Genomic DNA, 11,397 nt, shown 5'->3' with positions numbered 1-11,397 from the left:
AGTTTGGATCTGAGGTGTTTATAGAGTTGGAAAAGTATTGAACTTAAATTATTAAGCATATTGTTACTTCTATAAAAGTGCTTACCAATTTAAAAAAAATTTTTTAAATTTTAATTTGTCAGAATTCTGTTTGTAAAACATTTCACAATTTTAATCATCAACAAGCAAATTAAAAGCTCCAGTATGTGATGGGAAATCAGGGATTCCTAATTTATAAATCTGCCAAGTCATCATGGACTTACAAAATCTTCATTGGACCCACCTCAATCACATACTTGATAAAGGAATATGATAATCTTAGAGCTTAGTAGATCAAGTTCCAAAGATGGTTTATGTGACATATACATTCAGAAAATAAATTTATTATCAATAATAACTTATTTTTAAGTAACAGAAATGATGTATAGTATTCAAAAAGTCATTCAATAAACTATAATATATGATCATTACAAATATTAACAGTGTCCATTATATAAAACAAGATCATTTGCTCTACAGTGTGGTCAAAATTTAGTAATATTGACAACATTGTTCCACAGTGCAGGTTAGGTTTTCCTGGCCACTGTCATCATGCTGAACAACAGCTCATGTCAAATGTTATATTTTAGAGACTTCCATGCTTTAATAGGGGATGAAGACCACTCAGTGACAGTAATGTTATTGGCAGAGAAACATATAGCATGAAAATAAGGATCTACTAATGCTAATGGGGAACAGAGATTCCTGGCACAACAGGGTCTTCCTGGTGCATTGCTGTACTTAAGAAGATACATACTCCACAGTAGAAGTGTTAAGGCTGCTCTTCCTGGTGAAGAGGCTTGGCTTGCTAGAGCCCTGTGCTGATGCCACATAAAAAGCATTCATGCCAGTGCCACATTACAGCACTCATGTGGTGCCAATGTGAAAGCACCCTGCAAACTCTGCAAAATGGTTGACATTAAGAAGGGCATCCAGCCATAGAAACCATGCTAGTTTTCTGATCACAATCCATCTGCTCTGCCAATTATTTGGTCATTTAATGTGGATTTTTGTGAATAAGTTGATTCAATTACTCTTCATCCAACTCAATTGGTCGGCCAGAGTGTGATCCATCCTTAAGGTCAAAATTCCCATTTCTGAAGTGCTAAAACCAACGGCGGTAGGTACTTTGAGGCATTGCGCCTTCTCTATACACAGCATAAATCTCACGAGCAGCTTCAGCAGCCTTAACACCTCAATTAAATACAAAAAGCAAATGGTGTCAAAATTGCTTAGTTTTCTCCACTTGACATTCCATTTTAATGATCTGAAAATACACAAAAATCAATAAAATTAAATATCAAAGCACTATCTAGTAGAGCAAAAAATCCTCTTTTAAATAACATAAAGCATTTTGCCAATGCATTTTATTTTTGTATGCTTTTTAAATTTGAAAAAAACTCTCATAATCTATTCCTCAACCCAATATATACACCCATGTAGGATCTAGTTAAATCTCTGCAGCCACTAAAAGTTTTTTTAGCTTTCATCAGATAATTTTCAAAAAAATGTAATTCTGATGACAAAAATTGTATTCATTTTTTTTTTTTTGCCTAGAAATTAGTTATAAAGAAGTTATGAGCATATAAATATCTGCAATTTTAGTCAATCAAAAGCCTTCAGTTGCCAGCATATTATATCTGCTGATCTTCATTGTCATGTTTAAAAGAAAAAGTTAGAAACCAATTCTTTCCCCATTCCCAAACTTAGTTTATAATTTTATTGAAAGAGAAAAGAAAGTACATTTAATATTGATCTGTTTTCTCAGTAACTACCTTGATGGTTGTGAGTTCAACAAAAGATTACATTTGTGGAGCGTGACTTTTATTTAAATGTTATTAATAATGCTCGACAAGTGAAAAACATTTTCACTGACTCCAAGTGAAGAAATAAACAGTGTTGTGGCAAAATGTTTTGTCCATTTTTTTTTTCAGACGTTATAATTCTGGTTGCTATTTCGAGGAGAAGTCAAGGAATCACATCAAGACTTCATGTGTGCTGATCCCCATGGCACATGGCAATAGAAATCAGCGGACATGATATTTCAGTTATTGGAGGCTTTTGATAGTCTAAAATTTCACAACTTTAAATGTTCACAACTTCTTTATTCCTAATTTCTTGTAAAAACAATGAATGCAATTTTTGTCATCAGCATGCAAAGCTACATCAAAATTATGTTTTTTTAAAAAATAAACTGATGTAGATTTGGAAAATGTTAAATGGTTGCAAGATATCCCATGTATACACATGCTCATACGAAGTGAATTGTTTTCTCTTTTATTTTAGCCAAGAATCAAAACCTTAGTGTAGAATTTTTTTCTGTAAGCTCCTTTCTATTGTCCTTGGCATTAACAATTAGAAATTTGTGAGTGTCAACTGATGTACTTAGATAAGTTCTATTCTTTAACTGACCATTTTGGGTCACCAACAGTTTAGACCAGATAACAGATGAAATATCCATTGTTTAGCCTGACCTAATCTAGCTAGGAAAATATCATAAATAGAATTGTTCCCAAATAGAATTGTTCCTTTTTGTATCTGACATTTACCAGAGAAGCATCTGTCTCTTTTGCCCCATATCCTTGCTGATGATCCTCACTCTTTCCCTCTCTCCTTTTCTTTCTCTATCTTCACTCATGGCATGTCAACAAGGGACCATACAACTCTCATCCTCTCTACACATCAATCCAGAAAGGTTAATTCCCTTCCTCTTTCCCTCTGCTTCTTCCTTCAGTTTCCTAGCAGTCACCTACAGATGGACACACCTACCTACGAAATGGACAACAGAACTTCTACTAATCTTAAAAAACAACATCTCAAAGCAGTTGTTTTAATAGTGCAACAGCAAAATAAAGGCCATTTCTACCATTATTTTCTTCTGTCATTTATTCCATGGACTCCAAAAACAACCAACTTATCATTTATATCTTTGGTAACCTGACATCTACTATACATCTTACAAATGTTGCACTTGATGACTCCAATGTTAGAAAAACCAAAACCAAATATGCATCTCCTAATCTTGCCAGCCATCAACATACAAACCATTACACATATTTGCATGCATGTGTGTGAGTGTGTGTGGCTATGGCTTTAAACTGCATCTGGCAGTATGGCTCTGGTTGAGGACTTCCAAGGTCTTGAAGAGTGTGGAATCACCTTTCAGTCGCTGTTGTTCCCAGGTCTACTCTGACCCAGATTAGTAACACCTGTTAGAGTCCCAGCTATGGGTTAGCTAGCATATGTAATGAAAATCCATCTGAGCATGGAGGCACAGAAATACACTTGGATAATGTCAGGGCAGACAGTAAAATCACTGGGAGGGACCCAAGCTGGTATCACAGCATCCTTCAAGGAGAGGGACACTCTGATGTAAAACCTGCAGTTTTAACTGATTATTGGTCATCTTGCTTCAGACTATCACCAGGTACTAATCAGAGAGACTCAGAAAGAGGTAGTCACATTGCATAAGTGTTTATCACTTGTAATCTAATGATATACAGATGTCTCATTATGGTGACCTCATTTGTTGTTCCAGCTACTAAAAGTGGCGCTGGAAGAGTGGCAATGTGTGTGCTGGCCTAACCGGTTGGGAGTGCACAGTAAGTTACAACTTTAGCTTGTCATCTATGCTCCAAACCATGGAGATCTGCATGGGGATAGAATAGTCATCTGAGAGGTCATGGGTGGAAAGTCAGAAATATCATTGATAACAAGTAAACACAAGGAGATAGCAATCATCTGTGAAGAGTAAGCAATCACACACACACACACACTCACTGAATGAACCTTCACACTGACCAACATAAAATTCTAAATATGTTTAGTCATAACAAGCCAAAGATGACATACGCATATATCAAGAAGCTTACAGAAAACAAGTGGTTTCACACACAACCACAACAACGACAGCAAATACACCCAATTAATTCAAAACACCCATTGTACTCAATGAAATAAGGTGCATATGTGATTTGACCATTGAGTAAAATAAAATTTTACTAACCAAAAGAATAATTTAAATTCCAAACGTGTTAGTTACAACCAGTCAACCATGACATATACACACTTACAAGCACACACACACACACACACACACACACACAAAAGATATTCACAAACATATACACAAGGACACTCACAGATTTATAATCCAAAAATCATACTTCCATTGAAATAACCTATACCATTATTAGTTTTAGCTGCCAGAATTGTTAGCATGCTGGACAAAATACTAATCTATCTTTATGTTCTGAGTTCAAATTCCGCTGAGGCTGACTTTGCTGTTCATCCCTTCAGGGGTTGATGTAATTAACTAGCCCACTGCCCCCAAAATGTCAGGTTTTGTTTCCTATAATAGAAAAGATTATTAGTTTAACAAACACTTTTAAAGAGCCACACCAAAATCCATGCACTCAGCCGTGCACCCTATTGACAAAAATAGTAACATATATAAACACAATACTATAATAAAAAGTAGACCAAAATAAACTTGACAAAAGAAGAGTCTTAACTAGATCAACAGGTGCAGGCATAGCTGTGCAAGCATGTGATAGTCCTGGTTTGACCTATGCCTTGTGAGTGAATTTGGTAGATGTAAACAGTGTGGGAACCAATTGTATGAATATATGTGTGTTTGTCCTCAAGCCTATTGTTTGTCTTCAACCATCACTTGACAGCCGATATTCTTTTTTTTACATCCCTATAACTTAGCAGTTCAGTAAAAGAAGACTGATAGAATAAATAGCAAATATATGCAGCAAAAAATACTGAAGAATTATTCAAATGTCTCGTGTAAAAAAAAAAAAAAAGCAGAAAACAAAAACTAGTTTTTTAAAGTTAATTTTTCCCTGCATTTATAGAAAGAATGTAGGTTTATTATTTGAGTTCAATTGAATTTCCCAATCTCAGATTTTTGTTTTCTGTTTCATCAACACGAGAAGAGAGATCTCTTCTTTTGAAAATTCAATTTCAGAAAACCTCTTGCAGTGACATCATTTTGAGGGTTTCCAGCATGCATGCACAGGGTTGGAACCTTCTAGAAGGCCTGCCGAAAGGTCCCTGATAAGCATGCGCAGAAAACTAGCAGCACCAGAGTTCTCTTGTATCTCAGACTTGAGATGCAGCCGCTGAACTATGCAGACATATCTTCAACAGCACTCCGTTCGCCTCTGCTGCTGACCGGTATTTGACCAGCTCTGTGTAGCTGGATTTCTGTGAAGAATTCCTTCACAAAGTATGATTAACTCTGACTTTGCTGCTTCCACACCAGTCCTGGCTACTGATTGTGCCAAGGTGTAAATTTTGTATATACAAAATAAAAGGATTGCTTTTATGTTCGGATGTTTTCTTGTTCCGATATTTTTTCTCTAACATTTATGTAAGGGATTGTGTGGCACCCTTCCAGTGCCAACCAATTTTTCGTCTTACACTCTGTACATCACTCATTTTCTTTAGCTAATCACAAACACCAGGTAAAAGGACAAAAAAAAAAAAATACATTCACAAGATAGAAGCCTCCATCAATGTTCTCTGTATTATACATTTAAAAAAAATAACACTCATTCTTTTTCTTTGTATATAAAGAAAAAAAAATTATATTTAGCATGTATATAAGGAAGAAATATTATTTACCTTGTAAAAAGCAGAAATCTGGCAAAATTCTTTCTGCAGAGGACTTATTGTTTGCCAACATTTCTTCCAGTTTTACATTCTAGTTCAAATGCTGCTGAGGTCAACGAACTAAGTACTAGTCAAAAACTGGGATCAATGTAATCTCCCAAAATTGCAGGCCTTGTGCTTATAGCAGAAAGGATTATTTACCTCATAAAATGAACACAAAATAAATTTATCTTAACCTACAATCCTTCTCAAGTTGTGTGATGTATTCAAAATGAAAATCAACCATTATTTATGCTATGTCACAAATGACATACATTTGGTGGAGCAGACTAGCAGCTTGGCCTGAATTGTCCATGTAAATAATTTAGGACAAAATTTGCATTGTGAAATAGAATTTCTATAAAGGAACTGAACTCTGATTTTTTAAGTAGAGAATTTAAGGTCTGTGATTGTATAAAATGAATGAAGGTAACTTATTTTCAGTCAGTTTAGGATGTTAAACTTAACTCGGTTGCTTGTAAGGAATATAGAATAATCACACCAAGTTCCAACAAGCAAATTTTATGGAACTGGGGCAAACGGATGTAGGAAGCTCTCCCGACTTGTCAAAGAATCTCTTTTCATCTATTTTATACCTTCCAAGATATTGGTTTCAAATTTTAGCACAAGGCCAGCAATTTGGGGGCAGGAAGTAAGTAGATTACATTGACCGCCAGTTCGCAACTGGTATTTATTTTATTGACCCTGAAAGGATGACAGGCAAAGTTGGTATTTGAATTCAGAATGTAAAAACGGACAAAATGCTGCTAAGCATTTGGTCCAGTTTGTCACCACATATGGCTTCCAAAATATGGAAGAAATGAAAGATGATAATACCAGAAGTGTGATTTGGAAGACTCTGGGGACATAAGAATGTAAATAATACATCAACAAACCTAATTAGTTGTACACTCTTCAGAATGAGTTCAGTCTGAGTTATTTGTTGTTTATAATCTATTTTGTTCAGTTGTAACAAAAGTACAAGGCTTCAGTCATTCGTGGTGGAGGGGATGAAAACAGACACACACAGCATTGGTACTTATTCCCCTGACCACAGAGCAACAGTAAATATCACTCACCAAAGGATTTGAACACTAGATGTAAAATGACATGGCTGAATACTATATGACACTTTGTCTGGTACTTTTTAACTGCCTTTGTCACTTGATAGATTTTTCATTATAATGAGATGTTGATTTCATACATTGGTACATGAACATACTTTAGTTGGAGAGATTCATAGTTTACTGAATAGACAGGTCTTCTCAACAGGTCTTCGCAAGTGTTGTTTATTGCCCAATGATTGAAGGGTACTCTTAATTGGGCTGGTTATGCTGCACTGGCATAGGCCATGGTTACAGTCTCACTTGGCTTGCCAGGTCTTCTCAAGCACAGCATATCTCTAACGGTCTCGGTCACTTGTCATCACCTTGGTGAGGCCCAACGTTTGAAGGTCATGCTTCACCACCTCATCCCAGGTCTTCCTGGGTCTACCTCTTCACTAGGTTCCCTCTATCATTAGGGTGTGACACTTTTTCACAGAGCTGTCCTGTATCAGCTGTAATATCAAAGTACAATAGTTAACAAAGGTTAAATAGTTTAACCACAATATCAAAGTACACTATTTAATGGATGTCAAAGTACAGTATTCAGTAGATGTATGATATATTAGTGGTAATATTAAAGCGAATTATTTGATAATGGCAAGATCAAAATAAAATGTTTTATAGATTTCTCATATATTAGTGGTAATATCAAAGTACAATATTTAATAAATGCTGGTTCTAATATCAGAAAACAGTACTCAATGGTAATGATGTTAATGATTTTGCACCACACCATACAAACTCTCCCCTTCCCCTCATTCCTATAAACTAAAGGTCTGGTGTTCAAGAAATCGATATATATATATTTCATATCCAATCAGATATCACAAAGCTGCTGTTCTTAAATGCAATAATTCAATTGTGTAAATTCAGTGTATTTATTTTCCTGACTACTATAAAACAGCTTTCGAGGCCATTGGATATGCAAAATCATTAGAGCATCAGATAAAATGGATTGCTATGGCTGTTATATGTTTAAATCTCATCAAACACAATGATGCCTCTTATCCATCAGAGAACAGTACCAGTCATGAACTGGTGTTTAAAACTGCTGCCCCTATTCAAAGAACTATGTATTGAGCACTTGTCTAGGAAAATGAAACTTGTATTAGCTGGTGAAGCTACAATGGTCTGTAATGGTAAAACTGCTGCAACTGACAAAAAAAGATAAAGTAAAGTACCAGTCATGAACTGAGGTTAGAATTCATCAACTAACTCCCAAGTTAGTATGTAATACCAGGGGTAGCCCTTGAATTTGCTTCCCTGGGACCTCAAGCCTATACAGGCTTATAACAGCATCACCTGGACAGGCTGCCCCCTTGCCCTACCTCAGATATGCTACTGCCAAACATTCCTCTGAATGTGTGGCTTTGTTCCCCTTATTACTTAGTTTGAAAGGAGAGGCAGGGACAATGACATTTTGAAACCCTCCTGTCCTGAAGAGGATGATGTGGTTGGTATTTAGCTTCTGGGGAAAACATAGACATCATTGAACTGAGGGAGCCTCTATGTTGTTGCTCAACCAGCAAAAAATAGCAACCAAATCTCTTGCAGATCACACCTTGCCATTTTGTAAAAGAAGGGACACAATGGGTTAATTTATCCCAGTTACCCTTTACAAGACAAAATGATTATGATTCTGATTTGATACAGCAACATAAATTAATCAGTATAATGATTCCCTTTAATTAGACACAATGCACTTTTCTATAATGACCTTATAGTTGTTTAGCTGGTGTTACTGGACAAACAGCTGAAAGGTTGGTGGTTCATTTCTCTCACAGCTCTGTGCTGCGTCTGTGATAAAACACTTAACTCTCAAATAATCCAGCCTTGCTTGCTATAAACATATTCTCTAAGACAGTAACACATTGTCATTATAAACTATAGCATTACTGTAAAATTAACAAGAAGTTCATTAATTTGAAGCGTTGAGTCCAAGTTCTCCTGTTTGTTGGAGGTGGGGGAACATTTGGTTTCAGATCTATAATTTATCAATTAATTTCAGTCTGTCCAGATTCTAGCTTTGATTATAGACTATGTCTTATGATTAGTTTGAACCAACCCATTCTGCATCAAATTCATCATACACAACCATACACCATAATGAAAGGATCCCTACTTGCTCTAAAGTCATAGTTTCTTTTAAAGTCCTATTTGCAGATGAATAAGAAATAATCATTTACTTTACAATAGTGAATCATCCAGAGTTTAACTAGTTCTTAGTTGCAGCTGTTTTATACCTACAAACCATTGTAGCTTCACCAGCTAATACAAGCTACATTTTCCTAGACATGCACCCATTTCACAGTTCTTTGGCCAGGTGCAACAGTTTTAAAGCCAGAAGCCATTTGCCCTTTAGTAGCTCTTGCAAGCTCTGCATTCCCAGACAAGTCCTTTTGCATAGTTCTTTGCTCAGAATATCAGTATTTCTGGATGCAATAACATTATAACCATCAGCTACACATTTTTCAACAGAAATCAGTACCACAGGAATCAAGAGAATCTCTTCTTCACACGGAATTCACTTTTAAGCTGGTCTAAAATATTAGGTAATTTAAGCTAAATTTTTGAATTGTTACATAAAATCGCTATATTATTTTCTCACTTTTTTCACCATGGCAACATTGCTTTTATTAAATTTGTAATTTGAAACTCAACATTTTTCTACGCTTGAATTACTGTCCATATTCAAAGCTAATCTGAACCCAACTGCCACCACCACCACCATCGTTATCATCATCATTTAATGTCCATTTTTCCATGTGGGCTTGGGTTGGATGGTTTGATGGAAGTGAGCCAGCTGGAGAGCTATCAAGGCTCTAATTATCTATTTTGGCATGATTTCTACAGTTAGAAGCCCTTCCTAATGCCAATCACTTTACAGAGGTTTTCTGGCTGCTTTTTATGCAACACTGGCACTATTTTATAATACATTTTTTCCCAACACATTTACGTAAACATTGCTTTTATTAAAGTTGTAATTTGAAACTTGACATTTTTCTATGCTTGAATAGCTGTCCGTATTCAAAACTAAGCTGAACTTTCACAAAGCATTAATTGTATTACTTTGAATTTTTGTTCCTTGTTAGAACAAATCAAGCTTACACTTCTGGAGGAACACAAAAGATAAAGAAAAACACATTCACACACACATTCAAAAAGACTTAATTTATAGTGGTAATGTCTGTGTAAACCCCACTATTTTCCACAACTGGTGTCAGTATGTCTACCCTCATTCATCAGAGGAGGTGTGGTCTAAAATTAACAATGATTAATGAATGATCTACACCCACATTATGAATGGAATGAACGGTAGATTCATTCTCACCAACCTTGCAGCCCATCACAGGAAAGTTTCCACTGTCACATATTTTCTGGATAACCTCTACCTTCGTCTGTGTTGCTTGTTAAGATCAGGTACCTTTGTATTTTTCTTGTTTTCTGGTCCCATGTTGATGGGTAGAAGGACATTAATTGGTATAAAAAAGATATGCAACCTTACAACATGATCATATAAGCACAATGAATACACAGTGCATTCTGGGTAGCTAAGCATTATCGGTGGTCGCTGGGTGCATCTTTGCAGTCAAAACAGAATCATCGACTGATCGTTGACCTGTGTTATCATAGATCAATCCATAATAAGTATGTCATGTTATCTCATATCAGTGATGGATGAATCAGTGATAAACGAAGCTATATCTACTGATATGCTTTTTTCTTATTATCATCCAAAAGAAAAGAATAATTAGTGTCACAGCAATTCTTATCGGATGGAATAGTGTTAAATTTGAAATACTTGAATGCAATTGTAAATTACAAGTCTTCTCCAGTCACAAAGAAATTGTATTATAATGTAAGAAAATGTAAGGAGAAATGAAATATGTACAAACAAACTATTATAACATGAAGGAGAGATCGTGCTTCATTGTCAATGCTACACTGTATAAACACAGAACATACAATTGTTAATAAGGCCTCTCCATATAAATCTGTTTGAAGCATGCTTAATGCTCTGTTGATGTCTATTGTTGTCAACTGAAAATAATCTGCCTGGTTTCCAATTGTCAAATAAATACATAAATAAGAAAACAGAACTTTATATGAGGTAATGTTTGTTGAAATAGAGAATAATGTAACAGGTCCCACTGTTGCTCTGGTTTCTTAAGCACAGTCTAACAAGCTTTGGGCAGATTAACATCTGCTCTTTACAATAGTCTAAGTTGTAACGATCCAATGCTATGAAGATTCCATTAATATTTTCTGAAACTATTGAAATAAATTTCTTTCTGGTTTTAGCACAAGGCCAGCAAAGTTTGGGAGGGGGATTTAGTCAATTACATCAACCCTAGTGCTTGACTTGTACTTTATATTATTGACTCAGAAAGTAGTAGTAGTAGTAGTAGTGGTAGTGGTAGTGGTGGTGGTGGTGGTGGCGGCGGCGGTGGCAGTAGTAGTAGTAGTAGTAGTAGTAGTAGTAGTAGTAGTAGTAGTAGTAGTAGTAGCAGCAGCAGCAGCAGTAGTAGTAGTAGTAGTAGTAGTAGTAGTAGTAGTAGTAGTAGTAGTAGTAGTCTTTATATCCAGCTTTAACATGGACATATAGTTAAAA

At 35.6% G+C, this 11,397-nt stretch overlaps 1 long non-coding RNA gene across 1 annotated transcript; it reads right to left on the bottom strand.

The window, feature by feature from the left end:
- Positions 1 to 329: 329 nt before the first annotated feature.
- Positions 330 to 7,237, bottom strand: LOC128247553 (uncharacterized). Its single transcript, XR_016241371.1, has 2 exons — positions 5,653 to 7,237; positions 330 to 1,285 (listed from the first exon to the last, which is right to left on the bottom strand). It is a non-coding gene; the product is annotated as an uncharacterized LOC128247553 (long non-coding RNA).
- Between the last annotated feature and the right edge of the window lie 4,160 nt (positions 7,238 to 11,397).

The sequence above is a fragment of the Octopus bimaculoides genome, chromosome 4 (genome assembly GCF_046866305.1).
Source record: "Octopus bimaculoides isolate indiv1 chromosome 4, ASM4686630v1, whole genome shotgun sequence".
Lineage (NCBI taxonomy): Eukaryota > Metazoa > Mollusca > Cephalopoda > Octopoda > Octopodidae > Octopus > Octopus bimaculoides.
The sequence above is the reverse complement of the archived record's forward strand: the minus strand, read 5'-3'. Positions and strand labels throughout refer to the sequence as shown.